At 38.2% G+C, this 15,831-nt stretch overlaps 1 pseudogene; it reads right to left on the minus strand.

Moving 5' to 3' along the window:
* Positions 1 to 1,603: 1,603 nt before the first annotated feature.
* The window catches only part of LOC122749736, a 47,873-nt pseudogene continuing 33,645 nt past the window's right edge, over positions 1,604 to 15,831 (minus strand).

The following is a 15,831-nucleotide window of genomic DNA, read 5'->3' on the forward strand; positions in this document are numbered from 1 at the left end:
TCAAATTTCCCATGTGGGACACTTGATGGTCAGTGCCCATCCATCAAAGGAGAAAGTCACAGACCAGTAAGAACCAACAAAGTTCTTAGAGCTAACCAGTAAAGAGGAATTTGTGACAAAATCAATAGTAAATGGCCATGGTTACATTAGATTTCTAATGAAAATAGTAGCCAGTTCCTTTCTTCCAAGCAGGTAAAAGGGCTTTGCTAAATATTTGAAACAGAATCTGTCATCTACCTCAATTTTTTTTTTTTTGTGGGACAATGAGTGGTAAGTGACTTGCCCAGGATCACACAGCTAGTAAGTGTCAAGTGTCTGAGGTCAGATTTGAACTCAGGTCCTCCTGAATCCAGGGCCGGTGCTTTATCCAATGCACCATCTACGTGCCCCTATCTACCTCCATTTTCAAAGCAACTAAGCTCTTAAAGCTTATAAACTCAGGAAATTCTTGTGTATGTTTTTAAAATATTAATATTAAGCCAACCTCTGCTATTTGATTTTCTTAGGCTAATATTACATTGTTTTGTTTTGTTTTTTTCATTTGGTGGCTTTGCCTGAGAAAAGGAAAGAGCATTTGATGGCATACAAAGTGGATGAACTAGATGCATCTACCCCCAGAAATGACCGGAGAAGATGATGCCATGGATATTCCAAGCCCTCCATAAGACAGTAGATATGTCAGTGTGTTTTCAGGCACAGCAAAGAAGTTGGTAAGTTAGTTTCTTCTTAAAAGAACTAAGCCGGGGCAGCTAGGTGGCACAGTGGATAGAGCACTGGCCCTGGAGTCAGGAATACCCAAGTTCAAATCTGGCCTCAGACACTTAACACTTACTAGCTGTGTGACCCTGGGCAAGTCACTTAACCCCAATTGCTTCACGAAAAGAAAAGAAAAGAACTAAGCCACTGAAAATCAAAGGGAGTGAATGGAAGAGGGAGGGGGAAAATGGCCTGGAATGGGGAACCTGCAAACCAATTACATAGTCCTGTTGTATCATACACCTGAGTATGGCAAGGGGAATAGAAGATGGAAGCAAGGTGATCAGGGAACCAGTACCTTAAAGGAGCCATTCTTTGTTTCTACTTCACTGGTCATAACACTTGAATTTTGCTCTGGAGTTTGGTGTAAGATTAATAAATGAAAGATGAGATGCCAAGCAAAAGGGTGGTGAGAGGGCAGTTTCAGGCCCCCATCCTTAAGTCTAGTGGGCTCTGAATTGGAGAATCCATTAACAAGGTGTTTAGCTAGGACTATAGTTGTTTTTTTTTTTTTAAGAATTCTTTAGAAAACATGATTAAATCATGTCTGCCAATATAATTATCTAGACAGGCCTTCTTAAACTTTTTTCCACTAGAGACCCCTTTTCAACCTAGAAATTTTTATGTGACCCTGGGCATATAGGTATATAAAATAGATATATGTACTCTTTTACTGTTGCCAAATTTTTCCCGACCCCTACAGTCAATTACTGGACCACATGTGGGTTCAAGACCCAGTGCTTAAGAAACTTTGATCTACATACATTAGTGGAAGGGACAAATCATCCTCTGAACTGTAGGATGCCTCAAAGAATGAAGACATAAGGAACCTTAATAACCAGCAAATCTATTTGTATATATATATGTCTGCAAAAGGGGAAGAGCAAAGAGACTGTTGGTTTTTTTTCCCTATGATCCGCAGGAACTCCTTGTTCGTTTACTTCTCCATTCCATCTCGATCAGCTTCACCAATCATGTCCTGCAGTTGCTTATCAGTGAGGTTTTTCCCTTGGCTCTCTGTTCACCCTTGTTAAGTTCTTGATGGAGATTTTCTTTTTTTCCGGTATCATCATGCAAAAGACTGTAAGCCTTCATAATTTCTTCTTTGGTATCGTTTCAGCCATTTTTTGAATCACCACAGCCAAGAAGTCATCGAAATTTATTTTTTCCGTTCCGTCCTCCTCAATGTCAGATATTATTTTATCGATCTCTTCTTTCTGTGATTCGAAGCCCAACGCTCTCATGGCCCCCGCGAGCTCCTTAACATCCATTGTCCCGGTTTCATCCGCATCAAAGAGATCAAATACTTCTCGAATGTCTTGTTTCTGGTCCTCTGTGAGTTCAAGTTTGGAGTCCATCTTTTTCGTTGCGGGGGCGGGTGGGGCTTGGGTTTGGCTTCTGGATGTTACCGGCCAAGCCTCCTCCGCTCCTGAAGGCTAACGCGCAGACACTGAGTCTCCAAGCTACAGAGGCCGCAATTAAACCCCTGTTGCTCCGCCCCTTCTGTTGCCTTGGTTTCACTCAAGCCCCGCCCCCTCCAGTAGACATTCACACAGGAAACCCACCACCACAACTCCCCCTCCCCTCCCCCAGCCTCGGCTCTCTACCCCCGCCTCTCATTTTGCGTTTGCTCTCACTACCCTTGGAGCTCAAGAGCCAGCTAAAGTAGTATTTTAGCAAGATGTATCTGTGCAGCATGGATTGGAAGTGAGAAAATGGACCGGGAGCAAGAACTATATGGAGGTTATTGTAGTAAGCCAAATGTGAAATGATAAGGACTCAAGGATAGTCGTGGCAGTGATATTTAAAAAGAGAAGTTGAATGGAAGAGACAGAATGAAGAATCATTGATAACATTTTGTGGCCAGTTGGGTATAAGATTAAGGTTGCAGGAACTATCAAAGGCGCTGGAGAAGGTGGAAAAGGGCCACTAGACATTTTTGTTCGTTGGTAAAACTGATGAATGTGTGGATAAAGCACCGGCCCTGGATTCCGGAGAACCTGAGTTCAAATCCAGCCTCAGGCACTTGACACTTACTGGCTGTGTGACCTTGGGCAAGTCACTTAACCCTCATTACCCCGATGGGGGGAAAAAAGAACTGACGAGTGTGTTTTCTGAGGTAGTGGTGGCACATTGAAGGGGATATATACAGCAGGAAGATGAGATGAGAGCTTAGACACAAAAAGACTACAGATAAAAATTTAGGAAACTTTTGTACAGTGCCTGGGGTGAAAGCCAGAGAGTATGTAGAGAGAACAGAGAGCCAACATCTGAAATCTTTCCAAAAGGCCCACATTTGGGAAGTTAAAGGGGAAAAAGGCATTGGATACTGGACAGGATGTCATAAGCCTTTTTTTGGGGGGGTAGCCTGGATCTGAGAGCATTTTTTTTTTAAAGGGAATGGTCAGTAATAGTCAACACTGTTGTTTTGTCCTTCCTTCTGGAAGGAGGATCATGACATAGGGTTATGTCTTGACTTGAGGATTTAAGTGAGGGAGGGCTGTGCAAGGCCACCAACCTCACTCTCTCCTCCAGAGCAGTGTGAATCCAGTGTCAATATATATATATATATATATATATATATATATATATATATATATATATATATACATATATATACACACACACACACACACACATATATATATACATACACACATATATACATATACATATATGTCTATATGTCTATATATATATATGTATGTATATGTATTTAAATATATATTTAAATAGACTGGAGATGGCCCCGGGTGGTTAAGTCACTTAACTTCCATTTGCTTCAGTTTCCTCAACTGTAAAAGGGGAGTAATGATAGCACCTACCTCCCAAGGTTGTTTTGAGTATTGAAAATAAAGTGTTTTGGGGCAGCTAGGTGGCACAGTGGATAAAGCACTGGCCATGAATTCAGGAGGACCTGAGTTCAAATCTGGCCTCAGACACTTGACACTTACTAGCTGTGTGACCTTGGGCAAGTCACTTAACTCTCATTGCCCCACAAAACAAACAAACAAAAAGTGTTTTACAAATTATAGATTTTAGCTATTATTATTATTTTTTAAAAGTAACCTGTATATAGATTGAAAGGGGAGAAAGAATTCCCCTATTCATTAGAATGGGGAAATAATCAGCTTTAAGCACCAGGATGTACAAAGGCTCTTGGGCTGGGGATTGTGGTGGTAGGGCAGATGCCAAGAAGGTAAGACAAGGTCCCTGTCTTTAAGGAGCACAATAGTATGGGTGGGGAAACAAGAGACAGACATATTAGCAAAGGATGTTGTGAGATGATGTATACAAGGTACGAAATGAGTGATACAAAGAATAAGCAGTGTTAAATGTAAGAGGAAAGAGGCTAGAATGAGCAGTTTTCACATAAGAAATAGTATATCATCTGTACCTTAAACGTTAGTTAGGAATTAGAAAAGTAGAGAGTAGGATAGAAAGTGTTTCAGGTAGGACGAATATCATTAACAAAGGCAAGGATAGGAATAAGTTCCTGAGATGATAAGGCAAGTCTATGAGGTGGTAAATAGACCAGACTGGCTGGAATAGAGATGTGGGTGCTTAATAAATCATTGTTGGTTACTTGATGATTGACCTTTACCACAAAGCCTGTTGGATTTCCTTGGGAGAAAGGATCCAAGGATGCTCATTGACATTTAGCACCAGCTCTTCCCTGGGGAAAAGATGCAGATGGGATATTTTGAGACTCACACCAACCTTAGGGTTACTTTTATTTTACAAACCTAAATATTTTTGCAGCTATAGCTGGCAAATCTCAACCTTTTATTCTTAAAATCTCTTACTTATAAATCCTTGTATACCTAAATGAAATATTTCCCCCTACTACTTTTCCTTGTACTTATTGACCTCAGCATTCGCATCCTAACACCTTGGGCTCTCAGTTCATCAATTCTCTCAACAATACTGGATTTAGGCATAAGCTAAGTAAACTATACCTTAGGGAATTATATTATGAGAGATCTTTAAGGATGTTAGAGACAATGATATAGAGCTTTAAATCTTGACATAGGGCCATAAACTTTATTTTATTGTAAATAAGTTTTATCAGTGCTATTTGTTTTTATACCACACTTATTTCTGGATATTTCTGAAACAATTCATTGCTCTACCAACACTGTATTGATAGGCCTGTCTTGCCATAGCCTTTTCATTATAAACAATTTTCATTTTTATCATCTTTGCTAATTTTCTGGGTATTAAATACAACCTTATTTATTTTATTTGTATTTTTCTTGTTTGTCTTTCATTTATCTTGACTCCTGTATAAATTGGATTTAAGTGAAGCAGAACTTCAGAAAGTCATAAGCCTCACACTCTCTTTTAGAGTCACTCAAGACAAAAGTCAAGAAAACTGTCCATGCCTGGGATGCACTGGATGACTTTGGCATCTTTGGAGCACTCCACAGTTCCTGCTCCAGCTTCAGCTACTTTCATGGCCAGTGAGACAAAATGTTCTCATCCACCCATTCTGATGAGGAAATTTTCACATTTTGGGGGTAGACGATGCCCTAACTCACCGATGGGTTTGAGTTCTGTTGGTTACCCTTAACCCAGTTTAGTCTTTCTGTCAAGATGGTTTTACCAGGGTGTGGCTGCTACACATGCTACAGCTTCTTAGAGCCACAAGTGAGAGGTGAGTACCAGGTGGATACCAAAGGTGGAGGATCGGCACTAAAAAGCCTTAGCCAGCCCTCACACCAGAGATACTAGTCCTTCTTGACACCCTGTTTTCATATGGCTATTGTTTAAAATTCTTCTTTTGAAAATTTATCAACTATGGAATGGCTCTTGGTCTTATATATTTGCCTTAATCCTCTATATTTATTGACTAATAGACATTTATCAGTGATAGTTGATGCAAATATTTTCTCTACTCAATGGCTTCTATTTTTAATCTAGCTGTATTGATTTTGTTAATGTAAAAATGTAAAAATTATATTTAGTAAATATTGTTTATTTTACCTCATGGTCAATTCTGCCCTTTTTATGGATAAAAAATTATCTTAGCCAAACTTATTAAATGTACACTTTTCTGTTTTGCTTCCCCTTCCACCTTTTAAGACTATGATTTTTGTTTTTTGTTTTTGGGGTTTTTTTGTTTTATTTTGTTTTGTTTAGTGAGGCAATTGGGGTTAAGTGACTTGCCCAGGGTCACACAGCTAGTAAGGGTTAAGTTTTTGAGGCCAGATTTGAACTCAGGTACTCCTGAATCCAGGGCCAGTGCTCTATCCACTGCGCCACCTAGCTGCCCCAAGACTATGATTTTTAGTAACCAAATCTTATATCTATTTTATAGTTTATGATTGTATATGGCATTAGATGCTGCTTTAAATCTGTTTTCTATCTTACTCATTTCCAGTCTCCTAGCAGTTACAGTCATATTGGGATTCTATATGTCAGTAATTTCTATTCTTGAGGTCATCAGTGGCTGGGCTACTGCTTGTTTAAAATTATTTTTTATTTTCATTTATCTAGTTTATTCCATAGATCTTTTCTACTTTTAACCAGTCCCTAGTAGTCTGGATGGTTACTACTTTATAATAAAATATGAGGTCTGTTAATATCTCAGCTGTTTTTGTTATTGTTTTATTTCAAGTTAATAAGCATTTATGAAGAGAAGAAGAGGGAGAGAATGCCAAGCATGGAAGGAGAGTCAGTAAAAAGCAAAGTTGGGAGATGGGATGTTATGGTGCTTGAGGAACATCAAGGAGTCCAATGTCATTGTAAGGGGTAAGAATACTTGAAAAGTAGGAAGGGAACCAATTATAAAGGGTTTAAAAAACCAATTAGAGGACTTTACATTTGACATTGGAGGTAATAAGGAGCCACTGGATAGAGGGAGGGGAGTGACATGGTCAGATATGTGCTTTAGAAATATTATTTTGATAGCTGATGAAAGGATGGACTGAAGTGAGGCAGGGAGGTAAACCAGATGGCTATCGCAGTAGTACAGGTATTATGTGATGAGGGTCTGCATTAGGGTGGTGGCAGTGTTAGAGAAGAGAAGGGAACCTATATTTAAGAGATATTGGGGAGTTAGAATTGACAAGATTTGGCAACAGACTGGATATGAGGAAGTGTCTATTCTATAAACTATATCTTTGTTTGATTGGTATAGCGTTAAATTGATAAAGTAAGGTCAGTAGATTTTAGACCTGGAAAGGATTTTAGATGTCATCTAGTTCATCCTTTTTCAGATAAGTGTTAATTGCTTAATCCCAAAAAGATTAAGCAACTTCCTTAAGAGAAGACAAGTAATAAAGTATAGAGTTTGAAAACTTATGTTCAAAGTCAATATTCTTCCCATCATGTCTTTATGTTTGGGGTCTCTGCATGTGCTAATCTGGTCCTGCTCCTCAACTCTTATATCCAACCCACCTCAGGGTTGGTCATATATCAAATTATATTTGTCATAATTAGTCAAACCTGCTATACTTTTTTGTCTTTGGAATACATTACTTTTATTACCTATTTTCTTTATTTATTTTTTAATTAATAAAAGTATTTTATTATTTTCCAGTTACATATAAGGATAGTTTTCAACATTTGTTTCCATAGGATTTTTAGTTCCAAATTTTTCTCCCTCCTTCCCAAGACATAAATCAATATGATATATATTATATATGTATCATCACATTAAACATATTTCTGCATTAGTCATATTGTGAAAGAAGAATCAGAGCACAAGGGAAGAACTTCAAAAAAGAAGGGAAAAAACAGCCCAAAAGTAGAAACAGTATGGTTTAATCTGCATTCATAGTCCACAGTTCTTTTTTCTGGATGTTGAGAACATTTTTTATAATGAAGTTCTTTGATTGGATTGTTGCACTGTTAAAAAGAGTCAAGTCTATCACCATTGTTCATCACACAATGTTGCTGTTACTGTATACGGTGTTCTCCTGGTTCTGCTCCTCTCAGTCAGCATCAGTTCATGTAAGTCCTTCCAGGTTTCTCTGAACTCCTGCTCATCATTTCTTTTCACACTGATTTTTTTAAAACTTTGTGTTCTAAATTTTCTTCCTCCCTCTCTCCTTGACCCTCCTTATGAAATGAAGCAATTCAATATAAGTCATATTTCTGCAGTTATGCAAAACAGCTTTACATTAGGTTAGAAAGAGGAGCTAATGAAAAAACTTATACTTCAATCTGTATTCAGATACCATCAGTTCTTCCTTTGTTGTTGGTTTGCATTTTTCATGCCTAAAAGTCCTCTTTTTCATTGAAGTCCCATTTTTCCCCTGAAAGATTACACTCAGTTTTGCTGGGTAGGTGATTTTTGGCTGTAGTCCCAGTTCCTTTGCCCTCCAGAATATCATATTCCATGCCCTCTGGTCCTTTAATGTAGATGCTGCTAGATCTTGTGTTATCCTTACTGTAGCTCCACAGTATTTGAATTCCTTTTCCCTAGCTGCTTACAATATTTTCTCCTTGACCTGGGATTTCTGGAATTTGGCTGTAATATTCCTGGAAGTTTTCCTTTTGGGATCTCTTTCAGGAGGTGATCAGTGGATTCTTTCAATTTCTATTTTACCTTCTGCTTCTAGAATATCAAGGCAATTTTCCCTGATAATTTCTTTTTTTCTTTTTTGCAGGGAAATAAGGGTTAATTGACTTGCCCCAGGTCACACAGCTAGTAAGTGTTAAGTGTCTGAGGCCAGATTTGAACTCAGGTCCTCCTGAATCCAGGGCCAGTGCTTTATCCACTGTCCTACCTAGCTGCCCCTCCCTGACAATTTCTTGAAAGATGGTATCTAAACTCTTGTTTTGGTCATGGTTTCCAGGTAGCCCAATGATTTTCAAATTATCCCTCCTGGATCTATTTTCCAGATGAGCTGTTTTTGCAAGGAGATATTTTATATTGCCCTCTATTTTTAATTCATTTGGATTTGCTTTACTGTGTCTTGGTTTCTCATAAAGTTACTAGCTTCCATTTATTCAATCCTAATTCTTAGGCAATTATTTTCTTCAGAGAGCTTTTGTATCTCCTTTTCCATTTGGCTTTTCAAGCTGTTGACCTTTTTTCTCATGACTCTCCTGCATCACTCTCATTTCCCTTTCCATTCTTTTCTCCACCTCTCTAAATCTTCCTTCTATATCTCCTATTTTTCTTCAAAGTCCCTTTTGAGTGCTTCAATGGCCTGAGACCAATTCATATTTTTCTTGGAAGTTTTGGATGTTGGAGCTTTGACTTTGTTATTATCTTCTTCTGATGGTGTATTCTGGTCTGTCTTGCCCTCAAAGAAGCTGTCTATTGTCTGCTATTTTCTTAACCTACTCATCTCAACCCAGAAGCAGATGTCTGATTGAAATCTGATTCCCTCTGGTCGGAAGCTTGGTGTGCCTGTGCCCCTCCTGCACTGGGCTGCCACCACTCGATTCAGAACCAGGGTGCTTTGCCCCAACTCCAGCAGAGGCCAAAGCCAATTCACTCTGGCCAAACCCCCTCACTAGTCAGTGAGCCAAGTGTCAGAAGAAGCAGCTGGCCCTGAAGACTCTGAGGCCCTGGAGGTGCAATCTGTTCCAGGCTGGGTCCCACACTGAGCTCCTCTCTCAGCCTGATCATCAGGTGATCCCAGTTGCTGTCTTTGGCTGGAAAATAGTCTCACTCTGTTCTTATGTGGGTTAGGCTACTCAGGGAGTTGTCTTATGATATTATTTATGGAGTGTTTGGATTATTTATCAGGAGCTTGGGGATGTCACAGCTTTTCCTTCTCCATCTTGGCTCCACCCCTGCTCTACTTCTAAGATCCTAAACTCTGGTTGTCCTCTCTGATGACAGTTTCATGTTCCTCTAACTCTTTTTCCTGTCTTACTCCTCTCGAGCCTCTTCTTTCACTATCATTACAGTTCATGAATCTCTTACTTGTTCCCTCAATTGAACATCCCTGTTCTGGCTTCAGTTCTCTCCTTTAATAGTCTTGATCCTATAGAGCCAATAATTCAATGTCTTCTACTCTTGAATCACTTTCTTCTTATTTTTTCATTGATTTCACCCTACAGATTCTGTTAGGAGGTCTGTAGCACTCTGATGTAGTACTCTAATATTGCAATTAGTCATTACATTAATTTGAATTTATAAGTTTTTAAAAGGTTTTAAAAATATTTTGTTAATGTAATTCTTTTTGTTCATTTTTTTGATATTCACAATTTGGCTTTTCCCTTTCTTTTTTGTAATAAAATTAGCTAGTGGCTCATCTATTTTATTAATTTTTTTTAGGGTGAAGTTAGCTCTTAGATTTATTTTGTAACTCTTTTTTTGTTTTAAATATTGTTAATGTTTTTGATTTCCAGAACTTCTATTTTTTTCATTTAATTGGGTTTGAAAATTTTAATTTGTTCAGTAGCTTTTAATTGTGTTCCTGATTTGTTGATCTATTCTTTCTTTCTTTTGTTGATTAAAGTTTTTAGAGATATAAAGTTTCTTCCAAGATTGCTTTGTTTGCATCCCACAAATTTTTGTATGCTATTTCATTGCCATTTTATTTGATGAAATAATCTATTGTTTTTGTGATTTATTATTTAACCCAATACTTCTTTAAGATTAAGTCATTTAGTTGCTAATATATATTTTTTGTTTTTGTTTTATTTTTAATTTTTTCAATTACATGTAAAGATATTTTTTGAGTTCCAAATTTTTCTCCCACCCTCTTCCCAAGGCCAGCAAACAATTTGATACAAATTATACATTACTATCATGTTAAACATATTTCCACATTAATCAAAACAAAAGGAAAAAAATTCAAGAAAGAATAAACAGGAACAATAACAAAAAAGCAACAACAAAAGTGAAAATACTATGCTTCAGTCTGCATTCAGACTCCATGGTTCTTTTTCTGAGTGTGGAGAACATTTTCCACCATAAGTCTTTTCTAATATATTTTTAGTCTGTTCTTCAATGACTTTATCAAATATGACTTTTGCTATATATACTTTTTATTACATTGTGTTTAATAAATGGTGTGCTTAATATTTCTTCTTTTCTGCCTTTGCTTGCAAAGAATTATGCCCAAAAACGTGGCCAATTTTTAATAGTTCCCTGCACAACTGAGTAATATGTATATTCCTTTCTATTCCTATTCAGTAATCTACAGAGACCTAGCATAACTTAATTTTCTGAAATTCTTTCAGGTTCTTAGTTTCTCTTTCTTTTTTTGTTTTTAGAGTGTCTAAAATCTGAAAGAGGTACACTGATATCTTCTCATCTACTTTTTTAGTCCTCTTGTTCAAGAAAAGCAATGAAGTTAATCTGGCATGATATGTTCTTTTGATGAATCCACAATAGTATTTTGTAATCACAAAGATGCCCTTCCTTCCTAGATGTTTGAAAACTATTTATTTAATGATCTGTTCTAGAGTTTTCATGGGAATCAAAGTCAAACTGGCTTGCAGTTTGAAAAATGTTCTCTTGCCTTTTAAAAAATTAAGTTAATATTTGCCTTTCTCCATTTTTGTGGTACCTCTCCTGTTTTCCATGATATTTCGAATATAACTAATAATGGCCCAGCAGTGTCATCTACTTTCATTTGTCTTGCAAACTAACTTCTTCTCCTTCTTGAGTATCCTTTTCAGCTTCTACTTCCTAATCCTCCTTGAGTTTCCTCATCACTCCTTGGACCTTTTGTCTTAATTATCCTTGGTCCCATTCCCCTTTCAACTGTGATGTAGATTCTGTACCAGTAACTGATTATTATGGACATTGTTCTCTGTCGCATTTTTCTTAACTTCTTCCAAATTTCACCAAATTTCTCTTCTGCAAATTCAACCTCTTACCTACTTCACTAATCTAAATTCCTCCAAGTCACCCACATGCTTCCTTTCTCCTTTATAATAAGCTTAGATTTTTCTATCTTCTGATACTTTAACCTGAACCTCGTTCCACAGAAATTCCACTTTCTAGGGATTTATGATTAGGAGGATAACATGAGAAACTTGATCTTATTAAAATCATCTGTTCTTAGCTTATTTTTATATCCTTCAGATTATGACTTCAGGTTTTCTTGAAGAATTGGATCTTACAATGTATATAATATTCTACTGTAAACCTTTATATGATATCATTCCATGTTGCATCATACTGATTTGTGTTCATGTTTTATGCCTCATCCTTGAGTGTAAGCTCTTGGAGGGTAGAGGTTGAATTATTTCTTATCTTTATATTTCTAGCCACCTAACACAGTGTTTTGTGCTTATTAACTCTATGTTTAATTGAATTGATTGAAGTGGACAGAGAAAAACATAGAAAGCAAGTTTGGGGAAGTAAAAGAATATGGAGGAAGTGAAGGGGACTTCTATGGATGAGGAATAGCAGAGTAGGGTTATCAGGCTATTGGGGTCTATGTAAATTACAGACTGGAACCAAATTGGATTGGACCTAATAAAACATAGAGAAGTAACCTCATTTCTTCATTTTTTAGGAGAGTTGAGAGAGAGTTCTCTGTTATTGACATGGAACTGGGCAGGTGGCATGGGGTACCAGTATGTTAAAGTCTAGAAGAATGAAGAAAGAATAAATAGGCTTCTCTCAAGAGGAAAGAAGGACTTTAGCTAGGAAAGGGGTGGCCCCAGGGGTCTGGACACCAAAGACCTTTGGCACTGAAAAATTTATACATGAGACATAACAACTTCTTAACCTGGACAAGGCTGAACTACATAATTTTATGATGCCTGTAACTTGTCTTCCCATACAAACTGTAGTTTATTCTAATAGAAATCTTCCTGCCCATAGTCAGCCCAGTGACTGCCACAATACAAACACACTCAGTCTTTGTTTGAACTGTGTCTGAGGTTGTTGTTGAGTCACTACAAATAGATATAAAGGACATCTGTATGGGTAAGGATTTGTAGGGGGGTTTTCACAGTCCAAGAAGTATATTTCTTTCTCTCTTCCCTCCTGCCCATAATCACTTTAAGCCCTCGACAGAAGAAATTTTAATGAAAGCATCTAGTCTGAGCCACAGGCCCCTGTCATCCACTTTCCTCTCCCTATTACCCATGAGCCTCCCATTGCCAGGGTCATGATTGTAGCAGTTTCCCCATACCAGCTTGTCTTGTCCTAAGTGGAAATACCATTGAAGGTTGATTAACAGAAACCCGTTCATATCTAAGGAACTAGTTGTGAAATAACATTTGTGATTACAGTTTACAAGCTTGGTTAGTAGGCTGCGAATTAAACCTCTCAAACCAGACAAAATGAAAGTTTGAGATACTCCCAACAAACAGTCTAAGGTTTCCCTGAAAGTTGCCTGACTCATCCATCCATCTCTCTTTCTTCCCTCCAGCTGGTGTCTGGCACACCTTGCCCCTTCATGCAGAATTGATCCTTTTTTTGCAGCTGGAGTCTGTAGACTGCTGAGGTCATCAAGGACCCCGTTCTAAAGCTAGCTGTCAAAAGTAGTAACTTGAAAGAAAAACTCTCCTTGATGGGAAACCTGGGGAAGGCTAGACTGTAGAGCAGAACAACACACCCTGAAAAAATGCACTTAGCCTACCTCAATAGAAGGATAGTGTCTAGAACAAGGTAGGCTATAGTCTGTCTGGTACTTTCAAACCACGTTGAATGTACTGAGTGCTGGGAGCCATGGTTGAGGCATGGCATTGCCCAACATTCAAAGGAAAGTGATTAAGACGGTGAAGGGGACTCAAAATCGTGACATAGAATTAAAGAAAATGGGAAGGTTTATCCTGGAGGAGAAGAGATTTGCTGAGGTGTGCATGATCACTCTATTCAGATATTTGAAGATGCTTAGGGACCCAGACACTCATAAGATCATCCATCCATTGCTCTGGGTCCCTTGGCTCCTTCCTGATAATTCTTTTAATTTTCTGAAGAGACTGTGGAGAGCTGAGAAGGTATTTTTTAGTGCATCAGAGAGCTCAAGACTGGTATACAATGAAAAGAGCACTGGATTTGGAGCCAGATGACCTGGGTTCAAATGCTGTCCCTAGCATTTACTACCAGTGTGACCTTGGGAATGTCATTTGACTTTTATGAGAAATACGATGGGTGTGCTAAGTTAAGTAATTGATTTGTATTTTAAAAAATATTTGTTAATGAGTTCTTATGAATTCATTAGAGTTGTACATCAGTTTTCTCACCTGTTTAAAGAAGGGGTTAGATTAGATGTTTTCTGTCTCTAAATCTACAATGTTACATTTCCCCCCAAATTTTGAGATCACTTCATGGGGATTAGTTCTAGGACCCACTTGTTCTTTGCTTTCTTCTGAGTGGCAAGGATGCATACCCTGCCTTACCCTGGCATAAAATCTGATCTCCATAGATCTAATTCAAAATTGTTCCCTCGAATTTATATGAAAGGATATACCAGTTACATCCACACATATGTCCCTATGAGTTTCCAAACTCATAACCTCTTCCTTTCAACGTGAATTAGCCTCCAGAGATGCCTAACTACCCTAGGGACCGATAACAAGTTATCTCTCTGGCTTCATTATCCCTGAGCCAGACTGCTATATCTCCCCTTCTGAGTCATAGGCAGTGTCCCTGAGGGATTGGGTGTTTCTTCTTTAATGCCATTGACTCAAACCCCTAATATCATGAGGCTCTCCCCTTCTCCACCCTCCACCCTTAGGTGCTGGTGATTAGAGTCTAGTTCTATTTTGCCAATTAATAATAGTTAGCTTTTACAAAGGCATAATTACTTTGAAGATATACAAAGAAAAAGAATTACAGATATCTCTCCCCAACTGCTCAGGAGCACAGTCTCTCTTCTACTGCCTTATTCTCTGGGAATAAGTGGGCTTAGACTTAACACAGTTTCCACATGTCATTGGTCACACCAAGATCACTTTCAAATGGGGTGGCCCTGCTGGATGAGTCTTCTCTCCTCTTTCTTGGGACATCAGTGCTGAATTGGCTGCAAAACCTGGCATGGCTTCCACTCAGACTTCCAGATGACTTTGAAACCCCCATCTTCCAAAACTCACAAGGTCATAGATTCTAACCTCACCTAAAATGAACAAAGACCCTAGACAGAGAACTGAGGTCCATTTTCAATTGACCGCATGGTAACCCTGGAGAGGAGAGAGCTGAAGGTTTCTCCCCTTTTAGTATTGTCTTTTATTAGATTCTGTTGGTGAAGGAATCATATTAAGAGAGAAGAGAGAGGCTGACTAAGGCCTTTTGATGGCAGTCCCAATTATAGTTCTTCAGTTACAGCCAATCACCAGGTAGCTAGCAGACCTGAACCAGTTACGGAAGGACTACGGATGCTCCAAGGACTCTCTAAAGCATTTCCATTACACATAATTATTACACTGGGTGGTGATGGTAGCACATTTTAGCTCTAAAGCTAGTTATCATCGAAAGAGGCAGCAGAGATCAGGGTTCGGAATCACATGTTTCTTGAACGACAATTCTGTACAAAAGACTGTGACAAAAATGGATCAAGAGACTTTCAAGACAACAGCAATTATCTCCTGTGTATTTGGTGTTTCAGAAAAGCTGCCAGACTTGTTCCTTGAAAATTGAGGACAGATTCACAATGCCTGACAATTTTAAAACAACCAAACATCCAAGCAAAAGATTTCCCTTCACTTTGTCTATATACACCGACAAAGAGGCCATGAGATGAGGGAGAAAGAGCTTGTATTTGGAGACAGGAAACCCACGTTTTCATTGTGACTGTACTATAAATTAGCTGTGTGACCTAGTACTACTGATTTAATATCTCTGGGTTTCCTTTTCCTTAATTGTTAAATGAGGAGATGAGGGCAGTTTGGTCTTTAGAGCTCCTGTCAGCTGGAATACCTATAGTTCCAAGTTGTGTTGCTGCATGTTGCAGGAGAAAGAACATATATTCAGTATCAAGGAGGTTGTCATTGTATTCCCCCATGTTGGACAAGATCCTATCTTTTTTTTTCGATAGGGGAAGAAAAGAGAGGGATAGGGAAGAAGAAAGTTGTAAATTGTTTCTTTGACAAATATCATCAAACTTGAATATTTCTGTATTGCATAGAAGAACAGAAAAAGAAGATTGTGCATGAAACCAGAAATCTCTCTTATGTACAGTTATAGAGGTCCATAGAGGGCAG

The sequence above is a fragment of the Dromiciops gliroides genome, chromosome 1 (genome assembly GCF_019393635.1).
Source record: "Dromiciops gliroides isolate mDroGli1 chromosome 1, mDroGli1.pri, whole genome shotgun sequence".
NCBI lineage: Eukaryota > Metazoa > Chordata > Mammalia > Microbiotheria > Microbiotheriidae > Dromiciops > Dromiciops gliroides.